Genomic DNA, 20,724 nt, shown 5'->3' on the forward strand with positions numbered 1-20,724 from the left:
ATTCTTCTGAAATTACTCAATATCTTTTTGAAAGTTGTGTTTTGTTTTGTTTTAAAGGGTGTTTTGTTTTAAAGTAGCTGGAATACTATGGCATGGAAGAAACAGTATCAGAGGAGATGGGAATTTGATTCTCCGTGGAGATACACACATACACATCAATGGCACCTACTTTGTAGAATCTCACCCAAATTGCAAAAATGGTATTTCAGGACATACACAGATTTTTGCTGTACACATACAAGGATGCAAGAAAGAAAACTAAGAGTGAGTGCAGTTAATCTAAATAAACTGGTATGAGAAACAAAGCTTGGTAGGAGAGACAATTTTGCATGAATCTTAGAATTACTTCTATGCTGAAGTTGCTCAAATGACTTAATGGACCAAAGTCTGCCCCTTTTTTCCCCCCAACAATATCTGCTGCTTGAACAAAAGGTATTTCCACTCTTCATGAGTCTTGCTTCTCCAAAACCTGCAGTGAGTTCTCTGTGAGAACATCTGTTTTACTGATGTAAACCAAATATCACTGTATTGGACAAGAGGTACAGAGTTGATCAACTCTTTGTAATACTCATGTCAATATAATACTTCAGTTCTTCTGCAAACTGACCTTCCTATGCAGAAGGTGGACTTGGATTTTGAGTGATGGAGAGTGGAGGAATGCTACCCTTCTTTCACCACATAGCACCATATTTTCAAATTGTTTGCTCTGTTCTCCTTTACCTGCAAAAATTTACTCATTTCCCTGTCTTTGTCTCTACAGTAGTTTTACAGAAAAGCATTGGGAGAGACCAGTATCCATCATAAATGACTTTCTTGGCTGGCTTCAGCTCTGAAGAATCAAATCTACAAAATCAAGACTGGCTTATATAAACTCCTCCCCAGGGAGCAGTTCCACAGCTTTACCCAGCTTGCAGTTCCTAGAGCACAAATGAATCCAGGCTGCATTAACTGCACATTTTCTTGGTCTGTATTAACATGGACAGCAAGCTATTGTGGGATGTGTGGCAGCATGATCACACATACACAGAAACAATTTGGCCATTTACTCCATCAGCGAACATACACTAACCTGCATAGAGCAAAAATGATGTTTGCCCTGGAAAAGGATGCCCAGAGGCCCTATGTAACACGTTCTGTAGTTTTACATTGAAATGTGAGAGTGTAAGCATCAACTGGTAACACCCTAAAATCATAAGCAAGACCCATAAAATACGATAGTCAACTTGCATCTATGGGAAAGCAGAGAAGGTCTGGATTCGGTAAGGTTTTAGGACTCCTCAGGGGCAGCAGCTGTTCAGTATTTTGTAGAGTGGTTGGTCCTCCCAGCAGTTGGCCTAAGCTTCTGCTGCTGCTTCAAGCATTTCAAGGGTGAATCCCCCTGCTCAGCCGTTTTAAGGGAATGCCATCAGGAAGGTCACTTAGCTCATCACGTGCCTTCCCATCAGCCCTCACGTGGGCTCAGTTCCCTGTGCAGCTACTCCCTTGTGAGACAAGGAAGAATCCAATTGAATTAATTCCTCCTCCACCCCTCCCCAGCCAGCAAGGCAGCTGCCTAAGTATTTATGCAGCTCCTGTAGCTTCAGGTTTACTCCTTTTTAGGTAGTGACTTAAGGTGGGATGATTGGGAGGGAATCCAATACATGACCTTTCTTTTCCATACCAACAATTCCATAGCTCATCAGGTGGCTTTCCTATTACCCATTGAACAAACAATCCTTTTCCCCTTTTCAGGATCAATATCTAGGAATACTCCTTTCACCATTCATCCTGTGCCAGAAATCCTTTAAATCTGTTTTAACATTACCCTTAGAGGTAGCTGGAACTTCAGCTTCTGCAGACATCTCTCCTCACCCTTTGCTTTCCTTTTGCTGAAGAAACTGATCAGACGTGAAGATCTTTCTTGTCATTAAATGGGATTTCTATGTCCCCAAACACTGAGTTTTCAGCTGTGAAACCTGTGAGATCTACAAGCACACACATATATGTCTACATCTATATATCCACAGTCAAGCCATTGTCCTAAGAGAATGGAACAGTTGGACTGGAATAGCCAACTGGAAAATCTGTTGAATTAACTTCAAGACAATGGAGAGCAGAGATAATATGATCAAATTTTAAAACCAAAGCAAGTAAAGGGCTGAGTCCAGCAAAGACTTTGGCAGGTGTTTAGTTGTAATTTCTCCGTTTATTGCTTACAGCCTTCTTCAAAGCCAGGAGTGTCTCTGACCTTGTGCCTATAATAAAGGCTATGTGTGATGGGCTTCTAGAAGTAACTCATGTAATTTCTCTTGGACTATATAATAAAATGGCACATATCTGGAAATATTACAGTCATGTCATACTAAAAAATAAATCTGGGATTCATGATCACTCAAAATGACCAAATGATTTTCTCATTGTAATGATTTTCTCGTTACAAATATGGTTTTAAATAAAAGGGCTCCATCTTTTTCCAACTTTATTTTTATTTTGAGTTATAAAGGAAATGTCATTATTGGAGTGAGTCCAGAGGAAGGTCACAAGGATGATCAGGGGGCTGGAGCACCTCCCTTACGAGGACAGGCTGAGAGAGTTGGGGGTGTTCAGCCTGGAGAAGAGAAGGCTCCGGGGAAACATTATAGCAGCCTTCCAGTACTTAAAGGGGGCCTACAGGAAAGATGGGGAGGGACTTTTTGCAAGGGCATGTAGTGATAGGACAAGGGGTAATGACTTTAAACTGAAAGAGGGAAGATTTAGGTTAGATGTAAGGAAGAAGTTCTTCACTGTGAGGGTGGTGAGGCACTGGAACAGGTTGCCCAGAGAAGCTGTGGCTGCCCCCTCCCTGGAAGTGTTCAAGGCCAGGTTGGATGGGGCTCTGATCAACCTGGTCTAGTGGAAGGTGTCCCTGCCCATGGCAGGGGGGTTGGAACTAGTCCAACCCAAACCATTCTGTGATTCTATGATTCTATTTAAATAATGTGTTTCAATCGTGAGAGAAAAAAAGCAAAATCATAGGAGGAAGAAAAATTTTAACTATTTCTGCTGGCATAGTACTGGCAAATACAGGGATCTCACAATCATAATGGAGATTAAGTGGAGCTGGGTGTGCATATTTGTTATGGATCAAAGATAGGATATAGTGATTAGAAGAATGACGATGCTTTCAACACTCACAAAGGGATTGAATGTGTGATTTATAACACTAATTCCACAAAACCTTTCTATGGCTGCTTACTGCACAAGGGATTCAATATGGATTGATCACCGAAAAAACCCCAAACCTACTTCCTTCAGCTAAGCTGGATCAAACCCTTGCAACTAACCAACACGCTTTTCAATATTGAAACTCTCTGATTTAAGAGGTTATTTTCCCCCACCTGTTTACTCCACTCTTCTGCTACAGATTACTGTCCCCACAGAGTAACTGCGAAGTTTGTGTGCTACATTCCCAGTGGACATACTTCACAGCTCAGTATTTTAGCTTATAATTAATTGATTTTTTTCTGAGTATTTATGGCCATTTGATATATATTCATGGCAGAAATATAAAAACAAAGATGTTGATGCCCTGAAAGAGCAAAAAGTAGTCCGTAGCCTGAGGATACATACCTCTAATGTTCTATTTACTACCAGTCAGAAGCACAGCTTCCACCTGCCACTGGTTCTACCAGGGGACTTTGGAAAGTCATTCAAACTCTCTTTGTTCTAGCTCCTGGTCTCTAAAATGGGATAATGCTACTTGGGCATCATGGTGAAACTGTATTTGTAAATATGCTGTTATCTTGCTGGAACTATTGCACTGGTGAATAGTTTTGAGCAACTGTACTGCCATTTTGAGACTAGACTAGTGCTTTGGCTGTAGCACACTGAAAGGGAAAGAACAGCATCCCCCAGCCTGGCTGGGCAGCTTTTGGGCTATTTCATGTGAAAAGAGTTTCACAGCCAGCTGGAAAAGGATACCAAGGCAAGGCTTAGCATCTAGTGGCAGACTAGATGTAAGCCACAGAAGAGCTAGCAAAATAGTTATGCTCTTACTTTTGTTTTTGCTTTAAATATTTACTATTCAGCTTTCCAAGGACTCTTTCTGGCATTTTCTGGAGACCTCATACCAGGATGTACATATTTCATATTCACCGTGCTGTCCTGATTCCTCATTGCCTAGATGAAGGTGACTATTGGAAGCACCACTAACTCCTCCTGACTGTGTTCCAGTTTCCACCTAAGGCCTGTGGGGCACTATGTGCACCTTGTTCTCATTTCAGCATGAACTTGGATCATGGCAGCGGTGTGCACTGGGAGTGGGACTTCCTACATGGCATGGACTCAGTCAGTTTAGCAGAAAAGAAACTGCATTTTCCACTCTCTCCAACCAACTGAACAATTTTTTAATGATCACTTTTCTTTCTAAAAAGAAAAAAACCCTTCCTTGTAACATTAATAGACTAATAACTTAGATGATACAATTTATGTAAAATTAGAAAGCTTAGTGATCTGGTGAGGCCTAATTAAGAAAAATAATAATGTGTACCCAGGGACTGAACTTGCACAAGGTTTTCCTAATCTAGATCCACTTACTAAGTATAAGGATTCATCTAGTGATTAAATTTTGGACTTTGCAAGCTACAGAGATAGGGCTTAACCTGTTTAACTGAATACTTAATAAAAAAACCACCTTCAGCCTTCAAGCATCGTTGTGATCATTAAGAGAGGGGCACATAATAATACCTGGGGAAAGGGGAAAAAGCTTTCCCTGTTTTCCTGTGTATCAGAGACAAGAACATTTGCAGCTGTCATCTCTGGAGCTCAAGCTGAAAGTCTGGAGGATATATTGGCAACACTCCTGGAATGACTGCTAAGCAGTGTGTGTGGCTTAGTAGGGGAAAAATATAGCATTTGGGATTTAACTTGACAACAGCTCCCCTTGGGTGCTTACTCCCTTTGCTTACAAGACCTAGGGTCTAAATGCTGTAGAACAGGAAACATTTATGAACCAAGGTTTTTCTTGCAGCCTAACTACATTCCCCAGGGGCCAGCCCCTGGTCTGCTGCAAGCAGAGCTGAGAGATAACAGATACAGTAAGATATTACAGCATACTAATTTTCTATTTTACCAGAATTATTAACCTAAAGAGGAAACCCATGTCTAAAGATTTTTCCTTCTTCCTAAGTTTTTTTGATGCAAATCTGTCTTGCCATGTAGCAGCTACTTACTGGAACTTCCTGATGCAAATACCTCTTCACATGCAGGGCCTTTTCTTCCACATCCCACTGTGACTCCTGCAGAGAGGAACAGTTCTAGGTAAACAAAATTGTTGCGGCTTTACTTGCTGTTTAACTACTTTCAAATGAGTCTGTTCTCTAGGCTTACAACTGCATTAAACTGCTTGTAGGATTCATCTTCAATGAGGCAATCAAAACTTCATTCCTGTTCTGAACCACTCTAATGGCCTGGACAGCTAACGGGAATCCTTCAACACAGATCAACTACTTCATCTTCCACCTTCTGCTCCTCCAACTACTCTGGGATTCCTGCTAGAGAGAGGAAGAAGCAAATTAGACACCAAATAGATAGGCTTCCTAGGGCATATTACAGGGCTTTAGTCAGTTATCTTGCTATCAGAAGAAAAACCGCTATTAATTGGGATATAATGTGACTGGCTAATGAGCTTTTAATCTTCAACAAATTTTTAGTTGCATTAGCAAGCTAAAAGTTAGTCATCTAGCCCAGTGTAAGAAGCATTGTTTGCAAGAAGTACACTGGCTACCTCCTTGAACTCCAGGAATACAATTAGGTAGGAAAAAACAAACCTACAAAGCTGAAAGCTACAAAGAAAAGAAAGGGTAACGGAAGACATGTGCCTGTTAGATCAGTGGAGTCTTTCAATCAGTTGAGTGTCATATCTGAATCCAATATATGCTGTTAGGACCCTACAGTTCCTTGTTATCACATGGGTGTTTGGGCACCCAAACTGAAGAAAAAACCTCACAACTTTATTTTTACCCATCATAAGAGACTTAAGTGGATTACAAGTGTAATTTTGTGAACTGTTGTAGTCCAGAGATTCATGGAAATTTCAGTTCTCTGAGTTCAGATTATATGTGGGAAATTTCCCCTCCCCCCCCTTACTCCTATAAGCTGCTTTGCTTTGCTTGTGTTCTAGACAACCAGCCTTCTTAGAAACCTGGTTAATGTGACCTTGTAGGTTTCTGCCATAGTTATGACATCTTGATAGATTCACTTTGACTTTTCACATTTTCTTTTAATTTACGTTTATTTAATTCTTTCCTGAAATTTGATGATTTTTGGCACATGTTGTCATCCCTATATTTGTTGGACACTGGTCATATAATTTTTGGTCCACTTATACCTCATGTGTGAAAAGAACTACAGTTAAAATTTAGCTTTCAACAGACAGCTGTCAAATATATTTGATATCTCTGCTCTCTGAAGGACAGGCTAGTAAAACTCTTAAGACACAGGGTCAGGATTGCTCTCAGAGAACTGCTTTCGGACTTTTTGTTCATGTTAATACTGCAAAGCTGGTCGGTTTGTGGAGTCTGAGATGGAGTCTCTCCTGTTGCAGGCAATTCCTAGTATTGTAAATAAAATCCTGCTGACAGAAACTTTATTGATGATGATAAACAAGTCACACAGAGCTAAGCTGCGCTTTCATCTCCAAGCTGATTCTTTGACAATTAGGAAAATTAGTTTGACAGGAAAAATGCATCTGTAATTGCGTCTAGGAAGCAGCTGCACTGCGCCGTACACAAATTCCCAGCAATGCCATTTGTACATTTGATTTTCAGGGCAAAACATTAAAGAGCCCTGACAGTGACTGACGGCAGAACAGGGCCGGCACACAGAGAAGAAAAACGAGGCTAAAAAGGGCCCGTCCCGTGCCCCTCAGCAACCCCCGCTTCAGCTCCAACGCTTCTAACAACGTCTCCAGATGACGCCGAACCTCGCGGACGTTCAGACAGAAGCTCACTCAGGGGAGTGAACCCTCCCCGATGCCCCACACGTCCCCCCGCCCCCCGCGGGGAGAGCGCGTCTGGCGGGGCGCGCCGCGAGACTCGGCCTGGCGTGGCTCCGGCCCGGCCCTCCCCGCCGGCAGGGGGCGCTCGCCAGGGGCGGCAGCCGGCGCTGCCCGCTCTCTCCCGCAGCGGGAGCCTCGTTGCTTGGTTACGGAGCGCGTCCTTCCCCTGCCCGCAGGCTCAAGAGGGAGCGGCGGCGGCGGCAGCTCCTCCTGCTGCTGTGGCACCGGCTCGTCGTCATCGTCCTCAGGGCCGCCAGCGCCGTGCGGAGGGAGACGAGCACCCCTGCCGCGCGGGGCGTGTGGCGGGGCCGCTGCCCCGAGCCGTGCCTCTCCTGCCGGTGGTCCGGCTGTGGGCGCCGGGGGCTGTCAGGCTGTGAGGTGCTTTTCTGAGGGGAGGGAGCCCTTTGCCTGCTCGAGATGAAGAAGTGGAGCTTGGAGGGGTCACTGTTTTTTGAAGGTGGAAAGCTTTTGTGGTCACTTTGAGAAAGCGTTGAGCTTTATCCTTTCTCAGTTTTTTTTTCTCTCTTGGGAGTTTCTGTCCAACTCACAATTTATGCTCCCAAAGATACAAATAGTTCAGTTGTTTCCTCAGGTAAAATGCTAGTAGCCATTACTGGTGCTTAATTATATGTGTCCAGAACAGTCTTGTTAAAATCAATGGGGCCTTTAGCAAAGCGAAGTAGTCTTTGCAAGATTGCATTCTGTGTTGGTATATAAAATACAAAAACTCATTTCTGTTTGAATTTTCAGGCTGTGTACAGTAGGAGAAAATTGCTAGAAAACATGAGCACTTTGGGCTGAGTTATGTGGAAGAGCTGAATATGATTAAGGAACATGAGATTATATGCAGGGAATCTCAGTGGGATAGTCTGAAGATCAAACAAGCAATAGTTACCGCTCCTAGAAGTGTGAGCATTTAGCCCTTATTGGAAGATTTAACACCAGATCAATTGCATCAGTTAAGAACATTATCCTCTCCAGAGGTCATAGAGTCCACATAAGCCTGTCATGAATATAAATAAAAATATTCCTAATTGATTCATTGGGTGTTCTGAAGTTCACAGAAAGTAAGGATATCCTCTGAAGCAAGAGACATGAAAAAACAAACTCCCAGTCTCAGGGTAATGACTCAAAGAAATAAATCTGTGGAAGAAGACAGTGCTGACAAAAATCAGAGAAGTTGGCCTGAAAAAGTTAACAGAGAAAATGTCACTTGTAGTCATGAAAGTATGGCTGTAAAACTGCCAGTAATAGCATCATTTGCGGGTACCACTAAAAAAATTGTAATGGTCAAGCAGCCAGCACCACCTCAGAAGCCAAGTTACTACAGGTCTAATTTTCATGTTCATAGCTTCCCCCATCTCATTAGAAAAGACAAAAGCTGTTAGTAAAGTAAAGGATAGAATGCATATGCTACGGATGGATCCCCAGAATTTAAAAAGATATAAAACTGAAGAAACAGATACTGTGGTTAAAGACAGTGATGAATTTAGCTCTTCAGATTCTGATGCAAGTAAAAGCATTTCAAGAAAGGGAAAAATAACAAGGGAAATCTGTAAGAAGAGAAGCAGAGTGATTTCAAAAGCAAAACAAGAAGATTTAGATGTTGAATTGGGAAGAGTGCTGAGAAAAGGAAGCAAGCAGCCAAGTGTGAGGTCTGCTCAAGAACAGTTGGAAGAGGCAAGAGATGTGACTAGACCAGACACTTCAAAAATATATGAGAAGAACTTCCAGCAGAGCAAACCTGAAGAGCCTACTTCCATACCAGCATTGCCTGTGAAAGTGGTTGCGAGGTCTATTGATGAAATAATTGCTTCCCTGCAGTCTACTTCTCCATCTCCCTCAGACCAGATGATCAAAGAACTCCTGGAGAGTGTTCTTGGACAGAACTACAACATAAAAATGGAAGTAGGTGAACCGGAACAAGAGCAATATTTTTCTCTTGGGTAAATATTACTTTTATAAGAGTTGTATATTTTTTTTCCAGCTCCTACAATGTGTTACAATGCAGAAGCCAGACAAAACAAACGGATAAAGATACTAATGTATCATAGAATAGTCTTCACTCTTTCTTCTGCAAGTTTTTTTGATGTCCCTTAAAACTGAAAATGAGCAAATATCAAAAATCTATTAAAACATAAGCTCTTTTGAGGTGCTATTTTTATTATACTACTTATAGTTTAATACATCATTTTCTTTGTTCTCCTTTCCTTTTTTTTTTTAAATGATATATTCCAGTCTGACAGATGAAAAATTGCTTTAAATGCATTTGGGATATTGTTGGAAGTATTGCTTCTTTTAGTTATTGTTTAGCTTGTGACGTCTCAATAAGACAAATTCTTAATTGTCACACTTAGGTAGATTGTGTAAGCAGCTGTAAGAGAGTTCCTTTAATTAATTACAGCAGGAGATATCAGTAATACTACGCATCAGGTAGATGCTACAGAAAACTTGCCTAGATTTTCACCAGAGGGTTGCTGATTAATTTAACTAGATGAGTAACTTACTATCTATGAGATGGCTCTTTGTCCTCTCTTAGCAAGACTGATAGTTTTGTTCTAGCTCCAAGGGGGCTGAAACTTATGTCACAAAAATCACTATCACACTTGGTATTCATGCCAGGGAATGAATAGACCCATGGAGGGTGAACTACTCCTTTTCAGGAGCAACTGCCTCTGCAAGGAAGTATGGAAGACTGACGAAAAGGATATGAACCTATGTTTTAAGAGATTATAATGAACATTGTTTCACACAACTACCAAAATGCTACCTGTTATGATCATAGAGTATCTCTCATTGAATGTAAGTGTAGTACCTTACATTCCCTTAGCGTGAGATTGACTGTCTGTTGATTAAATACAAAAATTAGAAGAAAAAAGAATCCTGAATGGAGTTAATTTAAATGTGTAAGTCCATAAGCAGCAATAGTCTGAAACTGAATTTTTGGTAGATTTATGTCCTCTGATTTTATTTTCTTCTGAGAGCTCTTTGTATGGTTGAGGCATTCACAGTGTCTCCCACTCTCTAAACTTTCTGGAGTATTTCAATTGGGATTGAAAACAGAGAAGACTTTCCTCAGTGTGGCAGCACTGAGATGATCCCTCTCCATTGCTTGACTTGTATTTCAGGAATGTAATAATTTGGGACTGTTTTCTTTGTGTGGTTGAAATTTGCCAGTTGATTACAAAAATACTTCAGGCAGATGGGAAGAGGGCTAGAGAAGATCCTGGACCTGGGAAACTGTTTCTTGTTCAACTTACCAGAAATAATTATTAGTGGTCAGTAATGTGTTGAGTTGCGTGGTTTTTCTTACTCTTTTATAAACATGTTCTAGGTAAGATTTTAAAAGTTTGGCCTCTAGCAAGTCCTGATTTTCTAAAATTGAAGAGAACTGATTTTCTGTTGTTTGTAGTGGGAGCTGCTGGGCTCTGAGCTTTGAAATCTGACCTCTCGAGGACTGCGATGTTTAATTCTTTACTTCTAAAACTTATATCAATCGGGTTCAAAGTAAAGTGAAAATTTGAATTTGGTGGTGACTTTCTGGTCCAGTTGTTTGTTGTTTAATATTTTTTTAGGTATGGACATTAGTGAGGATGAATGAGACCCTTACTGATTACATACATTCTTTTTTTTTAATCAAAGGCACTTGCAGCAGGTGTCTTTTGAACTTAAGCGACCTTATGAATAGGATGAAGACTCTAGCAATTTTTTATTATTATAATGCATGATTTATTTACTTTACACTGAGCTTCAAGGCTTGCCTTCTCTAATGAAGTAAGAAATGTATAATTTTAAATGAAATAGAAATGCCTAGGAAAAGAACAGAACTACTAAAATGAAAAGAGGCTCTCAGAATTAAATGTATCTTTCATTTCTTACAAAAAAAAATTATTCTGTTCTTTTTATCTTGTTCTTGATCTTGCATTAATGACTGGTTAGCATTGGTAGCTTATGATATTGCTGTGGGGGCTGAGAGCTGTTTTTACCCCTGCATCAGAAAGAGCATTATCTGAGGAATGAAATGCCAGCTCGGTGGGACATTAGTACTTAGCCCTGTTTCCTTTGAGAGAAATCAGTTATGAATAATGATTCCTATCACATTTTCTGTTAAAAAGTAGAATTTTTATTATAAGAATAATATAATTTCCAGTGCCTGGAGTAATTTTGTTGCCTTGGGGCTTGTTGCTACCCCTGAAGTATATTGAGTTATTAAGTTATATGTTGGATTTAGTATCCATAGGAGGGTGTTTATATTCATTTCAGAAATGCATTTTCTTGGTATTCAGCTTGATGTTCAGCTTTCTTGGTGATGAGCCTGCAGTTCATCTTTAGTTAGTTACTGTTTTCAGCAGATCAGTTCTTTGGTACCTCAGATGAGCTTGTGAGGGTGGTAACTAAATGAATAAGATTTTTGCTCTTGAAAAATAACATAAAATTTGAATGCTTCTATTAAACAAGGACTATACAGTGCACCATATTAGCAGCAAGTCAACATAAAATATACTTTAGTTTTAAAAAAATACCTCTAGCTCTTGCCAGCTAATCTCAATAGTGAGGCCTTGAGAAGATTTTCTCTGTAATGCATTAATACTCTCTCAAAAGTGGTTTGATGGAGACTAATTATTGTTAAAATTCAAGAAAAGATAGATGTTTGCTTTATATTTATAAGCAAATACAAACAAGTATTTGCTTATAACTTTACAATATCTCATTTATTATTTGCTCTGTATGTTCTTTCTATTTCAGCTGACATGAAAATTATGCAACAGATCATATACTACTTTCTGATAAAACAGTATTTTTAAGAGGCTTATTGAAAATATTTCATTTTTTTTTTCCCTTTAGGTGCTATAATGTGTATTCTAAGTGTCATGGAAATGAGCAAGGAACTTCAATTTATTTCATTTAGTTCTCTTCAAGTGGTGAAAACCCTAACTCTTCCTAGTGGTTTTCTTATTTTCTGCTTCCAGGTGGCTCATGGAATGTTCTCATGGTTTTAGCATTGTTAAAATGTAGCTAAATCAAGACCATGGTGCTTTACTTGCTGAAGGGAGCCACTCAGCCTTCAGGAGTGGACACTACCACTCCTAGATACATGAAAATTGTTTTCTGGAACAGTTAACTGATATTACTTTAGATTTTTTTTAAAAAAAGATGTTTTATTTTCATGATGTGGCAAGAAACTGCCTAGGGAGAGATGTTGGGTAGGTGGTTTACATGTGTGGACTTCTGAAATCTGTTTATTTCTTCAAAGTTACAAGTGCAAGTAACTAATTAAAAACAATCCAGTTGTGCAGTTTGTTACATTTTATGAACAATCACTTTCCAGTTCATTATGAGCATTAGGCCCACATCATTTATACTTGTCTTAAAAATGCTACAGGCTTTATGGGGCAAGGACTGTCTTTTTACACTGAAGTCTAGCAAAATGGGAGACTAATCCTTATTAAGTCAGTAGGCTGCTGTTATGAGAAGAAATTGTTTTTAATCAGATAGATTGTAATCTCCCAGAGTTTTAAGCTTTGTCAAAGGTGTACAGGGTGATTAGCTGTTTGTGTATAAATAATTTGCATAAAATCACCATATTCAAAGAATATTTTAAAATATTTGTATGTTCACACATCTAGATTGTCTTTGTTTTGTCCTTTATCAGGGTCTTTTCTGCTCTGCTTATAGAGACTTTTCTTGTCAAAACAGAGAGGAAAATAGTTTATTTTAATAGCATGTAATTATTAAACGAGGAATACAGAGAAATATCAGATGAAAATATTTAAGTAAGATAAATTTAGGGGTAATTATTAAAAAAAAACCCCAAACAACAGCAACAAAATATTAGTTTTCTGTATGTCAGGACTCACAATGAGTCTTTTCAGCTGCGAAGGATACCACAGACATACCAAAATGATTGAAAATGTTGAAATGGTTTCTAATGAATTATCAAGGTGCTCAGGTAGCTAAATAGTTTTCTGAACCTGAAGGAGGAAGGCTATAGCTACTAAAGTTGGTTTTTAAAGGTGCAGTAGAAGTTTCCATCACAAGGTTAAAATATCAGTTGAGGAAACAGCTTTTTCAAGAATGGGCAGAACACTCAAGAATAGATTCCCACAGGAATTAAGAATTGCCACAGTTCTCAACACTCTTATTTCCCAAAGTTAGATCACACCTCTTTGACATTGTTTTGTTAATGCAAACACACAGCCCATAGTATGTATATAGACAGTACACATCATTTTATTAAAATAACACAATAGCATTGTGTCTGTGATTCTCCCATGGGGAGTGGACAAAAGAGAAAACACCGCACCCAACAAAGGAAAGCAATCATATAACATGTACAGGTGTCTAAAATGAAATTAAGATAATATTTGCTTGTATAATTCTGTTGGTTTTGACAGAACAGGAAAATTAATATGTAAAATTGTAATTTACATATTATGCAATAGTTTAGAAGCATAAGTTGAATTAAAGGCTTTGTGAAAATTTCTCTTTGATTCCATGAATTTGGATAATAATTGCATGAGGAAAGAATTACAATTGGCTAAGATGGACTGTAATAATTAATAGTCCATGGTAATCACGATGTTTGAAAATACACCCGTGTTGCAAAAAAGAGGAAGATTGTTTGGTATAGCTTGAGAAGATAATGCTGAATCTGCTCCTTTTAGGCTGAGTTGTTACTACATTCCTCTATTTTAGTTTCTTGCTCTCATGGTGATGAAAAAATATGTAATATGAATTGTTTTTTTCTTAAGCTGTCTTTCTGTCAAAAGTAGATAAATAGCAAGGCTCTGGTTAAAAGCAAAACACCAACATGTACGATATTTGCAAGGCCATAGCTTTTTATTGCTTTATAGTTTACATTTTTGGGGTAGTATACGCATCTATTACTTTGCTTTATTTTAAACATTAAGCCTGGAGACTCCTTTTTTCCTTTTCATTTTCTAATATGGAAGGAAAAAAATGTTACAGCTCAGAATATGCTTCTTACATGGTATTAAATGCAAGAAATCCTAGGCATTAAAAAAAATAATATTTTTAGATTGCTAGGTGGACAATACACTCAATGGAATAAAAATTCTACTGTGTGGAAAATTCTTACATTAGAAGAGCAAATGGGCATTTGCAGTGCCAACAAAGGATGATGTGACAGACTGTTTCTAACACATATTCACCTGGTAGCTTTAATGCATTCTTGCATTAACTTGTGGCTCTGAAATATTTTCCCCAGAAATATTTAACGTTTCTGTAGCAGTTTTAAAGGACTATATTCTAAAATGAAATGTAATTTAGATGTGATACTTCCGTTTGTTACTGTTATCTTTAAAACTTGGTTCCTCAAGCCAGTATATGGCACAAAGAGTAAAGTATGTGTATGCTGAGTTACGTACATGCATGCTAACCACGTGCTTAGAAAGCATACTGCCCTTAAAAATACCATCTGTTTTGAGAGTTGTTGCTGCATTTTATTTATGCTTTTTTCATATGGGTATACTATAACCAAAAGGGGATTTGTTGAAACATTCCTTTGACGAGAAAGAATAGTATGTCTGGGAACTAAGAGCAACTTCAAATTTTGTAGGAGCTTTTCTGCTGATGGAGCAATTATAATTTTCTCCTGTGGAGAAAATGATTAACTGAAAGTTGCACTCAGCTTTTAGACTTCTCTACTATAAGCAGTTCTGAGAAGAAGTTATTTGTAGTAAAGATAAGATCATTTGTCTCTGAATGTACTTGTTGCTTTCAAATTAATTTGTGTAATGAAGGCCCAACTTTAATTTATGCATATATGTTGTTCTGTTATGTGAGGTAGTATGAATAATACTTTTTTTTTAGCATTCTTGTTTGACACTAATTTTCTTCTCTTGCTTATACAACAGGCCCTGACTGAACATGAGGAAATAAAAACTGAATCTCAACTCCTGCCAAGTTTTCACCAAGCAAGCCTGGTAACATTCTGCATTATCTCGGAATGTTAAAATATAATAAGTTAATAGTGCTACTATTTGCTTGCAGAGTTGTTAAGATAGGCAGTTCATATTTTAAACTGATAAAACTGGGACGGAAATGAAATAGTCCTTGAAAACATTTTGGTACTTCATAAATCACAAGTATATCTTTATTTTTCTCTCTTTCCCTTTTGTGTCTCTTGTTCATTGCTTTTCTTATGGGGTTTGATTCTCCAACTGCTGAATATAAAGAATTTTGCCTTTATGAAATAACATGCTGATTAGGGGAATGGAATTGTAAGACATTCATCTATATTCATATATATTAGTGCCCATCATTCTATGCCTTTCATTCAAACTGTTTTTACAATTTCAATATTTAAACTTAGATATGTTTGGGGGATTGCTTAATGTTTAGAGACATTAATGATTTATGTGCTTAAGGATAGTAGATCTCTTGGTATAAATTTCTGATGTATGTTTCTTCTTACATTTTGCAATTTCTTCTAACAAGTGCAATTTGTAGAAGAAACAGACCGTATCTTTGATAAGAAATCTCTATAAATGTTATTATTTAGTATTAATCATTGTAGGTCCTTTGCCTATTACTATATTTATTTTTGGAAATCTAGTTAGTTGTTCAGGAAATATTTGGCTTAATGTAAAATTGATACAATGTTCTAGGTGCTTCATAAAATGCATGGATGATGAAGGAATAATCGCATATAATAAATATTGTACTGAATTACCTGTCAGGGAGAACAAAAGTGTTTTTTTTTTTAAAAATTGTACATTCATCTCTTAGATTGATTTTTTTGTTTTTCCCCTAAGAAGGCACCAGTAATTCAGAGAGAATCTCATGCAGCAGAAAATGAATCTTGGCCTAAAGATGAGCTGTTAACATATAATAAGCAGGTGAAGTAGGTAAGCAGGTTTAGTACTATTGTGAGATGGTATTAGTTTTCCCATGCTTAAGGTTTTGATGCTTTAGAGCATACAGATGTCTGCAAGTTGTTTCCTTACCACATGCCCTATAAAAGAAGATTTTCTATAAAACAGGTCTTCGTACTGGTCTTGCAGCTTAAGGTTAGAGGAAAAAACAAATTAAGGTTCATTCGATCAGATGTTGGGTTAGGCTTTTCTTTATGAGATTGGAAAGAAGATTACAAATGAAACAACGTATAAATAGAATCCTAATTGACATTTAACAAGTGGATGCCTTCCTGGAAAATGGCATAATGGTCAATATCCTTTTGGTTTTGTGATATTTCACACATGACAAAAACTGTCATTAGGTTATCAACTCTATGAAGGTTAGATTTTCAGTAGAGAACACGCATCAGGTTTATAGAGACTACCACAGAGGAAAAATCTGTTGCTAAGACCAAATAACGTCTTTTCCCATATGCTGTCAGTTTGTAGCCTTCTGGTATATCAAGGCTATAACCAGATACTAAAATAAAACCCTAACCTGGTTCCTTCTGCAGCTTTGATGTAAATGATTACTTTCCCTTAAAGTTATTATATATGCTTATTATAAACCAGAATAACACTCTTTATTATGTTTACAATGGTACAATGAGAAGGACAACCAAGAACGTGATAGGTTTCAGCTGGGTAGTGTTATGTGCAGAGATGCCAGATAGCCTTGCCCTGAATGTAAATAAATGAGAGGAACATAAGGTTGGATAAGCTAGATGGGAAGACAGATACAAGTGTTGAAAAGGAGAGAAAGGGACCAAAATGACGAGAATGAGACACACACACATGTGGGATGCATGTTGATGGCCCAATATTTGTGAGTATGTTGTTCTAAGGTCTAGTCATCATTAGGCAGAGGTCTAGTCAAAATGAGAAACCTTCTGAATGTCTAAGGGCCTTGCTTCAGCTGCTTCTTCAGCTCCTCCCACTGACTGTAGTTTGGCCCTGACTGTTCTCTTCAAGCTGCATGGAGAAAGGGATGGAGAGAGGTAGGCAGGTTCCTAGAATTCCAGAGCACTAGCAACCAACTTTCCCGATCAAGTTTAGTATAGCCAAGAACCAAGGGTGCACACAGCTTACCCTGAAGAGCAGGGACAGGGGAGCTCTGGGAGCGAGTCACAGGGAGATGACAGAAACCCCCCATCAGTCCTGGCGCTGCATTCTGTAATGGGGCTACAGTGGACATGAAGTAGAGCCCTTAGTGACCTGGTGATGCTGGTCTGAGCAGTTCCATTTGGTAGGCATTTTTCAACAGCTAAGGATTCATATTTCCTAGCAACTTCTGTGGTCACAAATTTATTTCTGTTAGATGGGTTAGAGTTCTGTGGAAGAAAACAAATGAAAATGAAATTATATTACTTTTTAAAAATTCTGCTGAATTAGAAAAAATATTATCTTTTGAAATTTTCCTTACATAGGTCAGAAATGTCTGTATTTGGAAGTCTGTCTATAGGTCAGAAATGTTTCTAATCCTTCAGTAACTGAAATCTCATGTGCCATCTGTACTTGGCTATAATGTTTAATAAAGTTAATATTAATAATGATGTTTGCAGGTAGTTTTAAGAGTATACTCTGCAACATCAGTTGATCTGTTGGTTACTAAACTAAATACGCTAAAAGATGTGTAAACGATACACAGCACAATGCCACTGATGGTAATTTTCATAATATTCAAGAATATAGTAAGATTATTTATTTCTTCTAAACTATATACTGTTTGCCAACAGAACAGTTTCCCAGTTATTTAAACAGTACCGGGGTACTGTGATGATGGTTTTTAGTGCTATTTTGGGCAGCATGCCACTTCTGTAATGCACTGGTTGTTGCAAGAATGCCCATCCGTTTGTGTTCAGTTACAACACAAAGTAGTTTGCAAGATTGGCACCTGAAAAGATAACATACATTCAGTTCTATTTAATCAAGTACTATGTAATTTAAATGTATTATTTAATTTGAAAGTGCATGCTTTCACTTTTATACATGGAAAAAACAATGGAGACAAAATTTTAGAAAAAGAGAAATGGTTTTAAGAACCCATAGGTGTTAGCTAAATGCTCTATGGCATCCTTAGCAGAACCATTTCTATACAGAGTAACGGCAGTGTACTGTACATTAGTATTTCTGTAGAACACTATTCATTGGCAAGTTTTTGTGACATCTTTTTTTTGACATTATTTTGCTATGCTTAGTGGGCTGCAGGGCCCACGCAATTTCAAGATAAATTGATTGGTTATACAGATGAAATTGCAAATTTGGTTATACACAAAGCAGTCACATGAAAAAATGCAGATATTTGCTTTAGTTATTGTAATTTTATGTTACATCTGTAACTGAATTACATAAATATTTTGATTAAAAACTTATATGTTAGTTCACTGATATTTCTACAAAGAAATGAAATAAATTATGAGATTATATAAATTTAAAATGTCCATCTAATAGTAAGCGTGTTGGCTCATGTTCTCTGATTTTAAGCTTAAGGCAACTCCCCTCTACTTAGTATACTCTCCATAATTCATTAACAAGAGTGTGTTGAAGTCCCCCTTCATGATCTATCTCACAAAAAAGACAAGATCACAGAACTTTGGCTTATGATTTTAAAATAGTAGCTGCTGTAATTTTAGTTTTGGAAGTTTTCATTAGCCATATTGGTGTCTAAGACATCGACAAATGTTATTGAGTATTTCTGTTACTTTGGATATCACTTACATGGCATTTTTTATTCAGGTTATTTGAGTATCTGGGCATTCCAAAAACTGGTAATGGCAATGCATCCAATCAGGTTACCTTTTTCTTTAAATTGGACAAGAGATCATGACAGAAACATTTACGTGACATTCAAAACCAAAAATCATACTAATTTGGCTCATTTTAACCATACCTTTTCAGTAGACGTGTTACTTTCAAAATTTTCTGTATTCCTTATTTTTGTTAGCCTATTTTCTCTATGTAAAATTTTGATTGACTTCCAGTTTCTCTGGTAAACATCAAATATTTGACTTTGGTCCTTCATATTTTTTCATGTGTGTGCTGATATAAACAGTGTTGTTGCTTTCAAAAATAAACTAACGATATATGAAACCATTTTAATTCTAAATAAGCCTTTTCAGAAGGTAGTGACTTATTTAGGTATTTTCTACAGTTCTCGGTATCTTTTACCTGGTGATTAATATACTTATGAACTATAAGCTTCCGTAATCTTTTCATGCAGTGATTTCTTCTAAGAACTTAAATACATGAAGTTATCAGTAGGTATAGACATTGTGCCCAGTTATATTCTGGGAAAAATAAAGTGGACAAAGAAGAGTAAAATCCTATGCTTTTGTGATTCATTTAACCAGATATGTGACTGAAAATCTTAATTAGAAAGGCATTTGGTCACAACAATTATATTCTTCGGGTTCCTATAAACTAAGATAACTGGCTTTACAGAAGTAATTACCATGGTGCATCAGGAAGTGCTGGGCAAAAACGTGGACTTATTTTTCATGTTGAGAGAGAAAAATTTTCAAGACAAAGCACTTTAAAATTTGTTTTCTCCACTCTGTTCTGTTTCTGTCTGTTATGCTATGATTATACTTCTTTATTTTCTTGAACCCGCTTTGTTGTGTTATGTATGCAAGCTTTTAAGTGGAGTTCAGAGGAATCCTTTATATTGATGGCACTGCTAGTCTGTTTTAGGAAGATGTTTAACAGTTTGCAGGAAACAATTGTGGAATGGTTGAGGTTGCAACGGACCTCTGGAAGTCATCACAATATGGAAAAAGCAGCACAAGAGTGTAGATTCTGAAGCTGAGTTTTATGAAACACATGCAAATGCTTTGGCAGCAATGATGGCTTCAGTAGTTCCTTTTCCTTGCTCCTGGATTACAGTGAGCTGCCCCTGACAAAATTTCTGTGTGGGGATACTCTTCAAAATTTCTTCTACAAAGGGAATCAGAGATCTAGATTAATTTCTGCCTTCCCTCCACACTTTTTTTTTTTACTATTTTTTTCAACATGGATCAGTTATCAGATCTATTTTGCAGTGTGAAACAACAGTTGTTGGCACAACTAAACAGGTGGTGATCTAATAAATAGGAATGAACTGTTGTGGGTGGAAACAGTAAGAATTCCTTACATTTGTATTCCTGCTGAAGTTCCTGTATTTAATAAACATAATCTTGAAGAAACTTTTCTTAAAACATCATCCTTTAAACTATGTGTATCTGTCTGTTTGAATTTACTTAAAAATATAATACAAATTTTAGATGTGTTCATGCTCTTCTAAGTTTAATAGTTCTAAATAGTAATATTATGATTTTTATGTTCTTCATTATTCTCTTTGTAATATATTGAAATACACTCATACACCATTCAGAAATGCAGTTTAGGTAGGGCACATTGTTTTGTCACACTTTTCTGCTTATTCTATATCCTGAATAGCTGTCAGCGCTGCTGTGATGTGCATAGTGACAGCAGTTCTAAACTACACTAGTTTAATTGAATTGTTTTCTGATGGTCAGAGTTGCTTGTGTGCCATTGCACCTTGTTCTATTCTGAAGTGGGTGTGAAAATATTCACATAACGTATCAGTTTGTAACACTGTGTTTATCTTCTGTTCATGAACATTTTAGGCTCCATCCTTGGATGTGCTACAGGTGGAAGGAAAAACAATATCAAAAATTAAAACAAATGAAGTTCAGAAAGAGCTACAAGACGAACGCAACTTGCAACAATCTTTGTCTCCTCAGGCTTCTAATTCAAGTAATTTTTTAATCTTATTTGAATATTATAAGGAAA

General features: G+C 37.5%; 1 long non-coding RNA gene across 1 annotated transcript; it reads left to right on the forward strand.

Annotated features, from left to right (window-relative positions):
* Window positions 1-63: 63 nt before the first annotated feature.
* On the forward strand, window positions 64-2,456 carry LOC141942266 (uncharacterized). The gene is made up of 2 exons (XR_012628587.1): window positions 64-264; window positions 761-2,456. It is a non-coding gene; the product is annotated as an uncharacterized LOC141942266 (long non-coding RNA).
* The last annotated feature ends 18,268 nt before the right edge of the window (window positions 2,457-20,724 follow it).

Source organism: Strix uralensis, chromosome 4, assembly GCF_047716275.1.
Source record: "Strix uralensis isolate ZFMK-TIS-50842 chromosome 4, bStrUra1, whole genome shotgun sequence".
NCBI classification, from domain to species: domain Eukaryota; kingdom Metazoa; phylum Chordata; class Aves; order Strigiformes; family Strigidae; genus Strix; species Strix uralensis.